Source organism: Scophthalmus maximus, chromosome 6, assembly GCF_022379125.1.
Source record: "Scophthalmus maximus strain ysfricsl-2021 chromosome 6, ASM2237912v1, whole genome shotgun sequence".
In the NCBI taxonomy this organism is placed as follows: domain Eukaryota; kingdom Metazoa; phylum Chordata; class Actinopteri; order Pleuronectiformes; family Scophthalmidae; genus Scophthalmus; species Scophthalmus maximus.
The window spans coordinates 24,918,161-24,936,902 of NC_061520.1; the positions used below are offsets into that span (position 1 = coordinate 24,918,161).

General features: G+C 46.2%; 1 protein-coding gene across 7 annotated transcripts in view; it reads right to left on the reverse strand.

Annotated features, from left to right (window-relative positions):
• cadpsa (Ca2+-dependent activator protein for secretion a) overlaps positions 1-18,742 on the reverse strand; it is a 136,105-nt gene that overhangs the window by 7,844 nt on the left and 109,519 nt on the right. The gene's annotated exons all lie outside the window — the stretch shown is intronic.

Below are 18,742 nucleotides of genomic sequence, written 5' to 3' on the forward strand. Positions count from 1 at the left end.
CACCTCCACTGAACAGATAGGAGCCGACTCCGATCAGTTTGCAGTCAACAAATTGGGGATGGATACTTTTGATTGCCGGAGCTGAAAGTAAATTTGGTCAGGTACAAAAAAATAAGCTAAGATTTGTGTCAACATCTTCTCTCAGAGACTCACCTCATCTTTTTAGGAGTTTGTTCTATTTAAAAAAAAAATGTCATCTCTAGTTCAAAGTTTAAGGAGAGCAATTCTCCCTGAGCACTGTCTACAGGCTACATAACTTCTGTTACAGCGTCCAAATAACCTTCACCAGTCGGATGGTTGGGGACGGGACTGGATGAGGTTAGGAGGTCAGGATTCGAATGAAGAATAAAAACCGGAGCATGGAGTTGACAGAACTTGTGCTTCTTCTGCCATGTGTAGCCAGCAGCAGTGGAAGTTGGCTCAGACGACTGCATCTGCTCTTATCCTTCTATCAGGTGGTTAACCAAACCATGGCCCGAGAGGACAATTTTACCAGAAGTATTTAAATAATTGCTCTCTCATCTTAGTATTGCACTTCCATGAAGTAGGGAGAGACACAAGAGAGAGAGAGAGATTCAAAGAGTAACATGAAAATTGAAAAAGCACATGACATGCCTGTATCCTGACTTTACGTTTGTCGGAAGGTAAGGTCCTTTTTGTTTGACGGGGGGGGGTTAAATGTAATAACTTGGAAGTGTAACAGACCATTTGTTGTCCAGTGCTGTACAAACATTAAAGGCACTAAAAGTAAAGTGATGAGGCTTTAAGAAATAAAGCCATGAATCAAATATATATTACCAATCAACTTCATAGTGCAGAGATGTCTGCTGTCACCTCTTGAAGTCAATGTCACCTTTGACTTCAAGAGTACCAGTCCTCCTTGATACATGAGAACACAGTTAACAGTGACCTGCCACAGTTCTTCTGTGGATTCATTCTGTGTCTATGATTTTGAGATGCATATCATCTGACGCGATGTTTGGGGTTGTTGGATGAATGTGAGACTGATCGAATATGTAAGAATCTGCAGCTCCATAGGGCCTAACACATGAGCACGTGCTGCCATTGCTTATGAGTTAGCTAAAGCTACCATCATGCATGCACTGTAACCCTGAACACACTGCTTAAACAGACATGTCCAAATCAGTTGGACAAAACAGACTTAAAACAGCTACCTCCTTAGAACAATGTTCAGTCTAGCACGTATGTGGATAGAGCTGGTTATTGTTAAGAACATTCTCGTATTCTTATCCTAAATTTCACTTACACGTGTTCGTAGCTTGTGTTCGTACGAACGCAGGCCACGTCGGAGTCGTGTGCAAAAACAAGATGAATGCAACCTGAGTGTGTGTTTGCGCGAGCCTTTATGAGAATTGCAAATTAGCATAATTATGGCCCCAATTATAACCAGATAAGGCTCGCATCCTGCCCCGTGTCAGTAAGTGATCATTCATGAAAACGGCATTGAAGAGTAAAAAAAGAAACAACAATGAATCTTGAGGAGATCAGGAGATCGAAGTCCTGCCGTCAGACGTCCAGAAAAAACAAAAGTCTATTTCCGCCGCGAGGGAGGAGTTCAGTGACCGAGACCGAAGCAGAGCTCTTAACACTGTGTAACCTGTGAGTCGCAGTGCCACTGAAATAAAGAGAGAAATGCATTGATACGAAAATGATTGAATTGTCTCTGTCCAAACAGTGCATTTTTGTGCACATGTATCTACTTTCATTAACGGGCAGGCTGCTTGTTCCTTTAGCCCCGACTCCGTCCCTGTTCCACTCTTTACACCTTCTCTGACACACTCTTCAGACTGACGGTCTACTTCATAAAAAGCCACGTGCAAAAACCACAGTTTCACCCCGAACCCTGCGTGGAGGCGACAGTCCTCCGGGGCAGGATTAAGGCACCGCAGCATCTGTATGTTTGATAAAGTTAAAAGCCACCCCGACACTTGCCGGGCTTGTCAAATGAACAGTGATGGCCCCTCTTGCTTTGTTCCCCTTGGCTGGACCCAACAAAAGAAAATTATCGGAACAGATGAATACACCCAAGCTCCCTTTTTTTTTAAGGCTGCGTGGGGATCAGCGGGGGGCTAGCACTCGCTGACAGCCAAAACAAGCGTAATATGGCTCTGAATACATAATGCCATAACCCGACAGGGATCAAATCTGTGACACTCTAACGAGTTGCGTCTGAAGGAAGTGCCTCCATCTCTGCGACGGGGTTATCTTTGTGTGTGCATTTGTGTGTTTTGTCACCTCGTGACACACTGATGAGCCCCTACCTATACGCAAGGCGACATGCACATCCACACTGAACGCCGCGCACACATTTCCCACGTACACACATATACATCTGCCCGTCCATCCCCCTTCAAGTGAGAGCAGGCAGACAGAGCGACCTCCTGCCCCCATCTGACACCAACCCACCCATTCCACCAAACCCCCCCTCCCCTCTCCCTACACACACACACACACACACACACACACACACACACACACACACACACACACACACACACACACACACACACACACACACACACACACACACACACACACACCTCGCCTTGAAGCCAGCATTCACACCCAAGTCTTTGCATGGCGCTTAGCAGGGGGGGGCTTGCCACCAGCAGGATTTGATGCAAAAAATGGCACACCTCTCCTTCTCCCCCTCCCCATCCACCTACTCACCTCTTTCATGACCCTTTTGCACAAATTTGCTTTGTGGTGTCCTGATAGGGAACTGGCCTTTTCAGATTCCAGGGGCAAACGAGATATGAAGCTTCGAGTTTCAGTACATCGCATTACCTTCACTTTAGCAACAACTCAAAATGACCTCTCTGACATCTAGTTATCTACTACAGCCAGTCAACTCATCCATCACCAGCTCTAAAACATGTCTGTGCAACATCGCCGGTTATGGCACCTATTGCAGGTGGTTGAGAATGACCGGGCTAAGAGCCTGTGGGACTTCCAGATCCACACTGCTGAAATGGTGATGGAGAACCGACCGGACATCGTGGCGGTCAACAAACAACAGAAGAAGGCCGTGGTGATAGATGTAGCGATCCCCTGGGACAGCAACATTAAGAAGAAGGAACACGGGAAGCTCGAATAAATTAGCAAAAGCTGAACGAGGAGCTGGAAAATACGTGGAAAGTAGCAACGGTGGTGCCAGCGGTGATCGGCGCGCTGGGGGCTTGAGCAAATTCCAGTAGTGACATGTGAGATCTCTGTCCAAAAGAGTGCAGTTCCAGGAACTGCGCGGAACCCTGAGGCTGCCAGGCCTCTGGGAGGGGACCAGAGCTAGAAGAAACCTGCCCCCCACCTGCGTTCGCTACGCCCCTGCAGCTAAGCACTACAAAATAACTCAATACTTGGTGGCCTTGACTTTGTGGTTTCAATCTATCACCTTGTTTATTTCCTCTGGTGCTGCAAAAATGGTTTGGTGCTTTTTATTTAAGATAATTCACACAGGAGAAAGGGAAGAAAGAACACGAGAATCGATCGCTGTGGAGCAGGTACCAAGGGATGTGCAGAGGAAGCAGCTCCTGTCAGTACTAACGCAAGCGAGTTCCCATCTGTGCAAGAGTGCAAAGATACAGTTTTTGGCCAGAGGCAGTAGATCACGCCTGCCTCGTAGATATGATACATCAGCTTTGGGCTGAGCAGTGAACATTTGCGTTGAATAAACTCGTGGGTAACTTCTGCATACTGTGAATTTAAAAGACAATGCTCTAAATTAAAAGTCAGATACCGTAAAATTGCATGTGAGTGAAAGGGGCAAAGAACACACACACAGACACACATGCTAGCGCGCGCACACACACACACACACACACACACACAGACACACACACACACACAAAACTGCAAGCAGGCCAAGCGATTTGTTAGGTCAGAGGCCCCTCCTTCCCTCCTTTGTGGGGCCGCTAGGGAGCTTTTGTGCTGTTAAGAGCCAGGAATGTTGGAGCTGAGGAGGGGCTGCACCGCAGGGGGTACACGGGGATTACAAGCAACCTGGGACTCTGCCTCTTTCTGCCTCTGAGTGTGTGTGTGTTTGTGTGTGTGTGTGTGTGTGTAGATTCAGGGCTGAGTTACAAACCGTACTTGTCAAGTACTGGCAGTAGCTTTCATTGAAAACTTGGTCAGATTATAATCTTGTTTGTTCAGATACTTACTGATATAAATTATAATGCCACCCCGTGTTTAAGAGGCTAAAAGGTAAATCATACAGTCAACAAATGTGATGCTGTCAGATTTGGTGTCAGTGTATTTCAAACCTGCATGGATGATTTGATTCTTGAATAGGACAAAGCTAGAATGGTAGATGGACTGTGTTTATAAATCACTGTTCTAGTCTTATCGTCACATCCACCCATTCACACACATTCATATTTTCTAATCCATTCATACACAGGAAGAGTTGTCAGAGGTAATTTAGTGTCTTGCCCGAGGACACAACGGCGTGCGGACTGGGGGAAGCAGGGGATCAAACCGCCGACCTTCAGGTTAGTGGACGACCGCCTTTACCTCTTGAGCCACAGCCGGCCGCACTCAAATGTTATACCTCCATCCAGGCCCAACAGTCTGCTTGAAATTCAATCAAGCCTCATAGCTTAGCCAAACAAAACAATGTAGATCATTAAATCAAAATGTCTCCGCTGCAGAAGAACGATAGGTTGATAAAGAGACAAACCAAATTACACGAAGAATAATGTTCATGGAATACTGTACAATGTACTTACTTAATATTGTAGACCAAATCTAAGATGACTGTTTAAGAAATGTATTGATAGTACCCACAGTTAAAAAAAAGCTCCTCCACACCAACGGTTAGAGTTTGGCCTGTATAGTTGAAAAGTTTACAACATTGCAATCTGAGGTTCAAATGAAAATAGTAAATGAAAGTCTGCATGTGTTGGAAAAAAATGCAAAAAGGTGGTTGTTGATTCCCTGATTCTGTGCCAAACAAAACACTGAGAAAGCACCGGTGGCTAATGAACTGACCCAGTGTCATGCTAATGACGCCGGGCGTACAGTAGGCCCTTAATCCTCCGGACTGAATGGAGCAATCAGCCGCGATCCCTGCCCTCGTGTTTAAATGCAAACTGATCCCACACTTTAAGTGAAGGATACTGCAGAGCCGCGGCAGATACATCTACATACAGTCTACAGAACGTCTACAGGTATCCCTCGGTATCTCTCCTTTATAGACCCATTCTTCACTTCCGCCTGCTCCCCACCACTCGTTTGACCTGCCGGTACACAACCATTCGTCACATCTGTGGCTGTTACGCTGTTCGTTTATCCCATGTGTCCGTTGGCCACCTGCGACAGCGATGCATCCACAGGCATTATCAAATGTCAGAGAGATCCGTGGTTTTCCTTCACACGGCTTGTTCCAAGTCAGACTTTACAAAGTGCCTCACAATGAAGGGTCAAACAAGGGGGATGGAAGGATGAAAATCTAGACGTTGGACCGCTACCGATCCACTCCCGTGACAGAATCTCTCACACACACACACACACACACACACACACACACACACACACACACACACACACACACACACACACACACACACACACACACACACACACACACACACACACACACACACACACACACACACACACACACACACACACACACACTCTCTCACACAAACACAGACACACACACACACACACACGTTAAAGGGATAGTTCAGTGATTTTATGAGTTACTTATGCATAGTTAATATGTCATCTCATGGAGACGGTGATCAGCGATGTCATTTTACGGAGTTTGGAGGAGAAAGTCGAGGACCTCCGACAAGCGTCTTTTTCGCCACATTTTTAAACGTTAATTAAAAAAATAATATATATATATATGTATATATATATATATATATATATATATACGTTCAATTTTACGCTAAAGGATGTTTTTTTTTTCACTGCTTCAGTTTGCCGCCCGACAGCCGTTTGAGTTTGAACTTTTTTGTTCAAGCGTACTGCGGCCAGGTATTAATGCGCCAACTTGCGCCGGTGCAGAGAATCAGCATATCCCTCCGCAAATCAGCTGTTCGGCTCATAGCTACCGCGGCAGGTTGGAGCAGTGAAAAAAATACGTCCTTCAGCGTACAATTGAACAGATTTTTTTTTTTTTCCGGTGGTCCTCCCTGCAACAGTGGGGACTTTCACTACTTCCACTTCTCCTCCAAACTCTGTAAAATAACATCCCTGATCACCGTCTCCATGAGGTGACATATCAACTATGCATAAGTAACTCATACAACCCCACTTCAAAATCACTGAACTATCCCTTTAAAGACGACTGCCGCGCTCGCGTTTCCGGATGAAGTGATCAGTCAGAGATATAAAGGTAGAAGCAGCAGAATATCTTTTCTCTTTCTTTTTGTCCGCCTCCGTCCGGGCGGCGCTCTGCTGCTCCGCCCCTCCGCCGGTGACTGAAGGGAGTGGGGCGCAGGGAGAGGTGTGCCTCACACTTGCGGGCCATTGCTCGTAACTCCCTTCCATGGAGAGTAGCTAAGGCACTGTGTGTGTGTGTGTGTGTGTGTGTGTGTGTGTGTGTGTGTGTGAAGGAGGGAGAGCGAGAGCGAGAGAGAGAGAGCATGCCCTGCTGAGACCCAGCTGTGTCTGCAATTAACAGGAGGCATGGAATGATGATTGCTGGTGCGGCAACACTAATGCCAAGTGACAGGCCTCCTTGTGAAGGAGAGGAGGACGGCTGCTGAGCACCATGCAGCTACACTACCTCTCCTTCCATACACACACACACATGCTTACACTGGTGTAACATAAGGACACAAATAAGTAGAGGGTCCGTGGGGTTCTGGGGGGGGGGGGGGCAAGGCATTATGCAGTTCGGACAAAGGGTTTGTCTAATCCTACCTGCTCAGCTTTTGATAAATGAGTCCGCTGCTGGCCCATTCTAGTCCCGTTCGGCGGCTCACGAGAGAGGCCCATTGACGGCAAAACTCAATTACCATGGTAACTCACACCCCTGTGTCCTTATCAGTGACATCATTTATGCGTTCACATTGACAGAATGAGACGGGACTTGAATTCCCTTTTTCCCCCTCCTGTTCTGAATGTACAGGCATTCTGCCGGAGACGCGTCGCGTAAGCGGCGAGCGTGAATAAAAGATGAGAAATGAACTCTCTGTGGAAACTCCCCATTGCGTACGGTGTCAGGGTGCGACGCTGATCGTGTAAGCACAACGCCCTCGTTGGGTATCTCATACCCAAAATGTGCAACGTTCTTCTGCCTCTCGACAATTTCCTGATAGATCACGTTCGCAAGTGACGTTCACCTTTGACCACCAAAATCGAACCATTTCATTTTTGAAATTGAGAAGAATTGATGGACAGCTTAAAAAACAAAACGCCTGAGGCGATGGCTCTTTCCACTTGATTTATCAGAGTCAGTTTGCCAAAGTCTCATTTGGGATTCAATGTAGGAACTGACTGTACTTTTTTTTTTCTCAAATTTTTCTTACATTTAAGGCCTCCAGTTTGCAGTCGGGACCCGTCCGTCGCTTTTCTTTAAAGGAGGTGGGCGCGTTGGAGGAGGAGGAAGCGGCACAGCAGCTCTGAAAAAAAATGAAGTTTTTGGCCTCGAACGAGCTCACAGCTCTCAAACTGTTCTGATTGTGTCGGCGACACAAAAGGCGAACCGCAGCTGACCATTGACCGAGTCGGAGCACAGCCGGGGCAGCAACAAAACAGGCTCAGTGGGCATTTTTTAGCCGGACAGCTGGTTAAGGAGGCAGTGGTGAGGTGCAGGACGGCAGTCAACACCAGGGAAAATGTCTACCTCGGGTCCGGGTCTCCTTTCGGGACGCCAATCTCGGTCTCTTGCGAGAGCACCCCAATCTCCTTCTTGCATTAAGTGTCGGCTCGGTTGAACACAAGAGACCAAATAAGGAGCAACTTTATAAAAACATGGCAGTATGGAGAAGGGTGTGTGTTTGGGGCGGCGGGAGCAGGGGGTTGGGGGGCTCATGTTGTGAGGGACTAAACAGTTGGAATTACGGTCAGCGACCAGTCATTGAGTAAACATACAATGAGCCACAGAAAGGCTCTGCGGTGGACAATAAAGGGAGAGAAAAAGCCGCCAGCTTCAGGCCCTGAGAAAAGTGAGCCATTCTACTTACAAAGAGCCGCTTAGGGGTGGATTGAGGGAAGGAAAAAAGAGGGCTAAAACACTTGTGGGCTCAGGGAACTCTATAGGGGGAGTGAAAATGGAATAAGCCAGCAAGCACTTGAGGGTCCCGCCGAGCACCTGAATGGGATGGAGGGGTGGAGCGACAGAGGGGGGTCCGGGGAAGGTGAATGGCCTTCTTTTTGGGTCCAATTTGTCTCCTTTCACCCCGCTCGCCCCGCTCCGGCTCTGACAGATGTACAAAGAGGGTGCGGCACTGGGCCACTCATCCACATACGCCTGTGAGCAGCTGTCACTTTTGTCGGACAAGTTAATCAAACAAATGCCACCAAACCTCCCTTTTTTAACAAGGGGGAGGGGGGGGGGGGCTGTAAAAAGGGTGATAGAGACCGGAGAGATGACATGTGTGTCCTCAATCAATCCACCCCGCCGGACCTCATCAATAAACCAGCGGGATCCGACAAAAGGAGAAGTCTCCATTAAACTTGTATTTCCCTCCTCTCGGGGCGATCGTGGCTTTAGCGTCCTCAGCCGTTTCCTCCCGGCAACGAGACGCTGGGAATGCTCGGGGAGGATTTAGAGCCAAGAGAAATGAAGCGGGGGGGAAACAAAATGCTCTCTCTCTGTCTCAGTAATTATTAGGGACTCTAAGCTGCTTACGGACTTCATTAAACGGAAGTGAAACCTTTTGAGAGCACGTTTCGAACAGTCGCACACAGTCAATCTAACGTATCCTGCTTGGCCGCATGGCCTTTTTTTTATTATTGTGGCGACCTATGCCTGTTTTTCCCTCCCTATTAGTTGTGTAATCCTTTGGCACTTACTTTTGCTTTAACCATAAAGAGATTACTGGCATGACCAACAACGAGAGAACAACATTGATGCGGTGTCACAGTCACATTGTTGTGGATGTAAAGGACATTTCATCATTGTCTTTGGTAAACAGGAGATTTTATTATTGTCTATCACAAAAAGGAGATGGATCAAAAAAGACCCAATCCTACAGCAACGTATAGCAGAGATAAAATGCAGATTTAATGTTGCTTGCTGAAATTGGTTGTAGTTTTCTTAGGAGTTATCAATAAGAAAAGCAGTGATAAAAAATGATTGTTTCATGTCTTTTCAAAAGACTGCATAAATGCATCGTCATTTTGATTTATGATCTTTTATGACGTTTGTTTCAATTATGATTCTCAGTTAGCTTACATTTTAGCTTATAGTTTTCAGTAGTACAAGTGGTAAAACTAAAACTTAAATCTTTATGATTTAGTCTTAGAGTAAGACGTCTGGCAGGCCGAGGGAGTTAAGTTTGCGTGTTGCCTGAGCTCAGTGTTGATTAAATTGTTCACTTGCTGTGGCTGTGGGGCGGGCAGTTCGTGATCGGAGCCGGCAAAGTGGTGAAGTCCCCCCCCCCCCGGACAGCCAAGTGGTATGGCGGCAGCTCCATCACCCGTTAGTCTGCTGGCATTCTCTGTCACTGCTACAACCCCCCCACCCCCACCCCACCGACGGCGACGACAACAACCTCAAGTCCCCCAATCGGCGGCTCAATCTGACCCCTGCCCCTCAACTCTGCCCCGTCACAGTCGGTCCAGCAGTTGGTCGAGCGGGGCGGGACGGCAGCGGTGGCCGCGATTAAAAAGCGCCTTAACTTTGGTCACACAGAAGTGCAATTTTGCCACGCTTTGTGAATCTGATAACTTTCCAAGGTCAAAGGAAATACTTCAAATCAATCAATGAGCCGCGCTCCTAATCCCCTCTGGACGAAGGCAGATTAAGTGTATAATTGACCTGCGTAATCCCAGTATCTGCAGCGACACTGGACCCAGGGGGCGGGGGGTGTTTGTGTGTTTGAATGTGTGTGTGTGTGTGTGTGTGTGTGTGTGCTCCACAGCACCATCTCTGCCTTGCTCTTCCTTCCTGCTCTCTTTGTGGTGTATCAGTGCCGGACTGGATTTGGCTCAGGCTAAAGACATGGCATTTTTTAATCAATGATCCCCGGGCTGTGCCGCGCTAAGTCGCCCCTCCAGTATCATTTAAGCACATCTGTTCTAATCCAGCCCTCTTCAGCCACTCTTTCAAGAACTAAACCAGGGAGGGGAGGGAGGAAGGGTGTGGGGGGGGGAATTAATTTACACACACACACACACACACACACACACACACACACACACACATTGTGTCAAACTACAGGGGAAGTTTGAGGTCATTATCAGTGTATTTGACTTGTGGCCAAGAGATCGCAATGTCGTGAAACCCAATGAAACACGAGCAGACACGCAAAGTGCCACCGCGTAACTAAACCGGCATCACCCACCTGATGACGTGACGCACATGCAACACGACGGGTCGTTTTTGAGGTAGCGTTGTACGATGGACCTGGTAAATCTGTCAAGTTTGTGTATTTAAATGGATTTGCTTATATTGCGTGGAGCAAGACTGTGTAAAATAGCAGCGCCGCATGATTGGGACTTAAAAAGCACTTTGAGTGGTCGATAAGACCAGAAAAGCGCTGTATAAATATAGTCCATTTCCCATTTACTTCATCGCCACTTGACATTATCAAACTGATACACAGTGGACAACACAAAGATCCAAAATTTACTCTAACACACATATGGAGAGACCATTCATCCAGTCTTCTCTGTTATCTGGGTCTATAGGTCGTGGTAGTATAGCCCAGGCAGGTCAAAATGGGAATGGTAATCCCTCCACTGTGTCCTGCGGTACGAGCCGGTGCAGCACCCGTCTGTCAATCTGGGCGCCAAGATTCCCCAACTGCTTTGCGCGGGGCAGTTGTTCAGTCCCAGTTAGCAAAAACCGCTGTTTTCCTGGTGTCCGACTCAGAGCTGGTGACTGTCATCCCGACTGTTTCACACTGAAGCTGCAACTCGCCCCATGCAGTGCACAGTGATGGTCAGCGTCTGATGCAGGCAACAGAACCCCTTCATCAACAGAATGCACACGCAGTCCTGAAGAACACTATACTGGACACTGTCCCTACTTCAGCTCAAGTGAGACCGGTTCGCCCGGCGACCACGCACTTTGTCTCCTGTCCCGAATGCAGAAAACGCTGCCCCTCATTTGTGCTTCCATAGCTGTTCTAGGACAGGGCGACTTGAGGTAATGCCACAGGGAACCCCTACTTCCTATCCTAAGATACCCCAAAGACATGGTAACAAAATACACACACTGTGGACTGGATAGAGTTAATGAAATGACATCCCGTGTCCAGAACAGAGTGATGGTTTCCTGTGCCATAATTATAAATATTATGCATAAAAATAACTTTATACTCTATTTAAAAAAGAAATAATCATTAAAAAAAAGTGTCCCAAGGACCCTGAGCATATACTCGTACCTTCATAATAAGAAAACTGACTGACAACGAAACAGGAACAGTGACTGCAACGTGGAGCATTAGGACGACATGCCACCTTCCAATCCGTTTTCGTCCTGAGTTCATAACAACATCACCACGCACATTGGTTAAAGACAATCTGATGCAAAATGATCACTGTCAGTTGCATGTGCCTAACGTGGAGACGATCGGCGGCAGCCGCAGGTCAGAAAAATAAAAAGTAACTTCTCGAAAGCCGCCTCGCTGCAGGGGATTTCCATGCAAGTTTAATCACGATGCCGCAGGCACCTGCCTTCAGAGCAATTCTTACAACAGCAGAAGAAAGAATAACGATATTAAAACTGTTCCGTGATTGGATTGCTCGCCAGGATTGCGGTTGGTAAAATGGCATAAAGTAAATCGGATTCAAACACCAAAAAGTAGCGCGTGCAATCCTTACGAAGGGGCAAAAAATAACAAGTGCAAAGCTTTTTTTCCCCCTTGATCGGTCAGAGAAGTGGGTCAAGTATCAATTAAAAATGTCCTGCACCGCAAAGCCCCCCTACCCACGAATCTATGTCAGAACACGGGTGTAAGCTCTCGTTAATATTTCTCAGATTATTATTCATTTCCTGACATGCTGTTGTTTGTTTAACGTTATCTGCATCGGACCACATATGGGCCCGTCTGCTGCCACTCGAGACGCGGAAAAATTCTGAGTCTTGACACATATTTAGAAATGAAGAAATAATCTGCTTACTGTCGCCGATATTAGAAGACGTCTTGAGATTAACGCCATAATGTCATAACCCCAATTAAAATGGCACATGACCTTAGGCTTATTGTCTCCGGGAGACATCCGTCCATGTCTAAGAAACCTAAATTACATTGAGGCACGTGCAAAGTGTCTCCGCGCAGCCTGCGTTCCATCTGCGAACCCTGTCCCGCCAGAGACACTGTGCAGTCCATCCTCAGGGATTTGGCAGGGATGTGTGAAACAAAGCACGTTTAAAGGACTTGATGTGTTGATGCGATATGAACTGTAATCTCCTTACAGTCAATTTTTTATGGCGCCAAGTTACTCGATGGCACCCGTTCACTCTACATTATGGCCCACTGAAAGACCGTTAAGACTTTAATCTCGTCAACTGGCATAAAAAAAAGAGTCCTTGCCGGTCACCTAATGTCTGTTTAGTCTAGGAAAAGAAAAATGGATTACATAAAGCTGGTTGAAAATTGTTTTCCCAAGTACTTGTTGTCTTTGCAGCCGTTTATTTTGCTCCGTCTTTCTTGTTTACACCATTTTCTTTATTTTCCTGAACCTTAAAAACTGATTTATACTTGAAGCAGGTGAAAGATGATAAGATTTTTTTTATATTTTTGGATTCCCGAGATTAAACAATAGAGAGAGTGGCTCGATTAAGAAGAAGAAGAAAAGAAAAAACACCAAACGTAACAAAAGCGTGAACAGAATTATAGCGGAATGGCATTTTATTTAAGGGCCCATGCAGAACCAACGAGCCGTGACACAATGCGTCTATGTAACGAGCCCGCCTCATTGTGAGTGTGTATGGGACACAGGTTGTAATCCTCACCAGGGAAACAGATATAATAAATGAAATCAGCGGTCCGCCGAGGGGAGGGAGGGGGCCGCCTAACAAAGCAAAGATTAAGAGGAGTCCGTCCTGACCTTATTTCAAGAGGGCGACACACACACACACACACACACACACACACACACACACACACACACACACACACACACACACACACACACACACACACACACACACACACACACACACACACACACACACACACACACACACACACACACACACACACTGCTTTGGTGGCCCATAAGACTCCAAGTTGTGGGGGTTCAGTAACATCTGTTTTGAACTGATCACTGCTCCTCCAGTCCGGTGTTTACTTCAGTGTCCTCTTCTACACTGCCAGAATGGATAGTTTAAAATAAAAAGTGTGAATGCGTCATGATGTCCTACCTGTAAGCCAGATAAGATTATTTTAAACCTAGTAACAATAACGGAACTTTTCATTGTGCACTTTCTTTTTTGTCTTCAACCTCAAAAGGATTCAAATTACCTGAATATTAACACCATTCCATTTTACACCATTTTCCATTATATTAATGAATTACATACAAAAAATGTATTAAACTACATTGGGTATAGGGTTCGAGTTGACTCATCTTAACTAGGCCAGGTCTTGGCGATAGGCGTTCATGTGAAAGACGACAGACACTTATCCCTCACTAAGACCGATTCCGGTTGCCTATTAATTAATAAGTAAATTTGTCCCACCACACATGCCATCTCTTGCACAAAGCCAACACTTCGCGTGTACTCTCTTGGCTGGATCCTGCTCAGAGGCAACACGAGTGAATGAAGAGCTACATATAATAATGATGAACATATAATAATGACACTAGTGTAGGTAGCTGGTGGTTGGGGTGAGTTGTGTTTAAAGCACAATAGGGATGCATCGAATGATTATTGTCATTATCGATTAATCGATTATAGTCGTTTAAACTGACTAATCGATCAACAAAATAGTTGGCGATTAATTTTGCAGTCGATTACTAATCGATCAATCGCTTAACTGATGCAGCTCTGAAGCACATATAAAGCACACGCCAGACATCAGGGCTCACATCCACAGTCCTGTCTGTGATCTGGGCAAGAAAAGTCTTGTAAAATGATACTGGATCAGCCTTTGCGAAATATGTAAATTAACATCATATCCTCACTATGTTCATGAAAATAAAACATAATCCATCTGAAATTAAGATTCATACCAAATGCCTGTGCTGTTGCCGTCAAGTTGTATAGAAATATCATTTTTGGAAACAGGGCTGACCAAGGTAATCCTAACTGCCCTTCAACCCTTTTTTTTTTTTTGTTAAGGTTTCACCGCTTGTGTTTAAAGCATTGTTAACAGTTACCTGTCCATATCACCTGGTCCGGCCCTTCGGACGCTTCCAAAATCTCTGCCTGTTGCTAAAAATGACAGGACCCTCGGGTGTGCAACTCACAGAGGAAAACTAGATATGGCCTCACTTGGTGATTTTAACTGATTGTTTAATTACATTTCAATTAAATGTAAATATACAAAATCTACCATCAGAATTATTATCAGTATGATGATGATTATTACATCCACGAAGGAGGATATGTTTTAACCCCTGTTTTATTTGTTTGGCAGGAGGGCTGCACTAGAACTTTGGAAGGATGGAACACGGGCCAACAAAACCACCATTTAAATTTTGGTGTGAATCCGGAAAAGGATTTTTTTTTTTTAAATACTGATATCAGGAGTGTCAGGGGATTTGTCGTTGTTGGAGGGCCATTCTATGGTTTATAATTTCTGATGATAAAATATTAGTTGTTGGCCTGGGACCATCTTGCGGCGAGACCTACTCTAGTCTCAACTACGAGTTCCTCCATCTACTGTATACTAAGATATACCAGTGCAAACATTAGCAGATAGTGTATTGACTAGGGCTGTAACAATACACGTATTTGTATTGAACAGTTTTTGGTTTGAATGCTGCCAAGAAGACACCCCAGAATACGGATCAAGTATAGCTCCATCAATCAAGTGAAAAATAGACCTCATCATACTTTATTGTATGTTGAATTTTGTGAGCCGTTACAGCCCTAGTATTGACTTCAAAATGACTTCAGACCTATTGAAAAGCCGTCCCTGCCTCTAAGACTGCAGTCGCGCACCGACGCACCGCCTTGTGTGTTGCCATCTTTAACCACAAAAAGACAACAGAGAGAGAGAAACACATTTTTAAAAAAAGGGTAGAGTGACGAGAAAAGCACAACAAGGCTGCAGAGAGCCGCCAGAGACACCTTCATCTGCCTGCGCGACGCCGCGGGGAGAACTGATACGGGGTGACAACGGGGAGAAGGGCCGGGCAGGACGGATCCCGGCGGAAATGCTCCTATGGGGGGGAAAAGAGGATCAAGACGCGGCCGACAAACGGGAAGCACCCAGCACCGGACACCTCTCTGTCACCTCGCGTCAGGACGGACGCATGAGCAAGAGGACAGGAGACGGGTGACACCTCAAGGCCGTCAGCAGGGGCCCGACGATGAGCTGGTCCAGGATGAAGATCAGATGGATTACACAACCCTCAAGATGCACCTGATTATTATTATTTCCTTCTTTACATGTGATTAAGCTATTCATTATTTATTTAATCATGTGATTCTTATTTGGAAGTCAAACTGAAAGAGAACAGCTAAAATGTTCCAGGAGAACCGTCATGTGCACAGATGTTTGATGAAAGATGACTGGGCTTCTCAACAGCGGTGAATAAAGGAACTCACTTGATGCGCCTCAGTTGTCCTTACTAGAACACATGAGTTCATTCAACACGGATCAGAGAAGATTCGTGGTCCAGCTCACGTGATGCTGATTATCCAAAGCAAAAGTGAGATAGAAGCCTTTCGCAATTATAAAATATAGGTGCAGATAACACGTGTAGAAGTCACTAGAAGTCACGTCAGGATGGTTTTTATCTATTGGACAATGAGAAACGTGTCAAGGCACAGCTTCTGCCATGGCATGAACATATATTATATTATATTAAAATATGATTTAGTCATAAAATGCTCAGACAGCCACAGCAAGTCTGTCTCTGTCTGCCTGTAAGATCTAATGAAACAAACAGGAATGGATGTGTGCGTTTTAAGGCACCTTGGGTCAAAGTGACCAAAATACCAAATATGTGATGTGATGGTTCTGTTTTCTTTCTCCTTCCAAATAAACTCATCTAACCTGTCGTTAGACTGTTGGTGAACACTGGAGCTGTATCATCTGACAGACAGGAAGCACTTGGGCAGCATTGGTGGGCGTGTTATACGTAGCAGACTGAAAAGAAAACGGCCAATCGTAGGAAATAAGGTGTAATAAGAATGACCAATAAATGATTACTGCTAAATCCAAATTAGAAATGAAGTACACGAAGAAAGAAATGAAGGAAAACAAAAAGTCCATAAATGACTTCATCAAGACGTCTCAAGTTAAGAATGAACTTCAGTTGGAGAAAACATGTTTGTGTGACCGTCGCCACTTGGGAGATCAACGGTTATCTCCTGTAATCTTTGATCCCAGATTACTGTACAGACAGTATCCTGACGAGATTGTGGTGCGTGCGTCCCCCCCCCCGCCGCTAAAGAAATGCTTTATCTGAGGCCGTTAGCCGGCCACACTCCGGTACAACTCATCCCAGATAACGGCCTGGAGCGCCGCGGGGAATCTTGGACCGCGGCAAAGTCCGTGCCAGATCTGACACCAGAGCGTAGGCGAGTCTGGCCCGCTTTTAGGGGTGCTCAAGCAAATTGAGTCCCAAGTGTTTGACAAGCTTGAAAATGGTCAAAACCGTAGACAGCATATGGTTTAAACTTAATATTTTAACAATGAAAATGCAACAGATGGTTGCAGTTTTTTCTTTTTGAAGCGATAAAACGTGACCTGCGCTGGCTGACGCCTGCAGAACCCTGAACGCGCTGTGAATTATGGTCTCAAAGGGAGGAATCACCTGATATATGGCAATATCCCCAGGAAATAATCTGTTCTACTTTTCCTCAAAAATCTCTGCAGGTACCAAGTTCAATATTTATGTTAACTTGAATTGATTGTTGATTTCAGTTAATCGTCCTGTGCTGTTCATTATTGTCATGCCAAGAATGATACAGCACACAATTGTTGTACAAAATCATAAAGTTCTGAGCTTCACCAGATTGATGGATTTATCATTAAAATGTAAAAGATATTCTGGGTCTGTCGTTCACCCTCCATGGTCTCTCAAAATCTTATGGGAAACACTGTAATGTGTTGATATCAAAGTCTGTGTTTCTTGATAGTCCTAAACCACAGTCGGGGGTTTAAAAAAAAAACTCAGCACCCTTAAAGCTCCGATCCCAGAATGGCCCCTGCACAAGAGTGAGGCAGAGAGCAGTGCGTTGTAGACCGGCACAGACGGACCAATCTGAGTGTAACCTCTCGGGCATCATCCTACAATCGCGGAGCGGATCTGCAACCCGTCAGAATAGCGGAACGCGGGACGTAGCGCAGAGTGACGGTCAGATGTAAAAGGTTCCATCTGATTCTTTCAATACCGTCTCCACCTCTTCGCATCAGCTGCAGCCGTCTGGTCTGTTCATGGAAATGCCTCAGCGGTGCTCCTCCGTCAATAATCGGCCTACGTTCAGTGTTAAATTGTTGATATATGGTTCTGATCGCCCGTCCGGTTTCAAGACGGATGGACATCGGACCCACGTGTCAGAGTGAATGAACCCGAGCTTTCTGGTTGGCCTGCTGTTCACGGTTGGACGGGATCTCACTGTGTGTAAAAGTTACGCTTCTTGCTGCGGTCGGTGCTTCTCAGTTCGACCGGTTGGTCGAAACAGGCGCACTAACTGTTTCCTTACGTCACGTCAGCCCGCACACCTGCAGCATCGTAGTGAGCGGGGCCCCGTTTGCAGTGTTTTTGCGTTGCACAAAAAGACAGCGCTGTCCCCAGAGATGTGCCGGCGGCTCTGTGTAGTCACGGAGTGATCCGCAACTCGCTCACCTCGGCTGTCGATGCCGACGAGGCAACCTGTTTGCGAGTCCTGAAAAAGAAAAATGCGGACGGAATCCGTGGTGGGGCGTCTGCTTGTAAACACCGCGCTAAGCCATCTTACTTAGCGACCTTTTGTGCCTCTTTCTCTCTCCGTTGATTAACTGTTGTTTGCTGACTCAGGAAGAGAGAGAGCGAGCGCCAGCGAGGATAATCCCTCCTCAAGATCAGCACACGCTGCACAGGAACACCGCGGGACAAAGGCGCACGGAGGATGGTGACACGCAAACGTGAGAGTCTGAAGAGGAGATGGATCCGCAGAGGGCGGCGGCAGCGAGACGCCACTGCTTCTGGGGATTGTTTGAGCACATTTGGGGGGGAGAAGGCCTCCGCTCTGACCTAAGAGGAGGCTCAGCAGTGGGGCTTAGAGATTTTCCAATTTTCGGTCGGTGTCGCTTGACCTCATCCCACATGAGGGAGGCGAACGGTGTCGTGAGACGGTTTTTTCAAAGTTGATTACAGCTCGAGTTGATTACAGTTCGCGAGGCACTGATGCACCAGTGCCGTCGGCCTCACAGAGTGACTCGCAAAAGAGACCGAAGGACGGGACGCTGCGCGAGGTGTCAGCGGA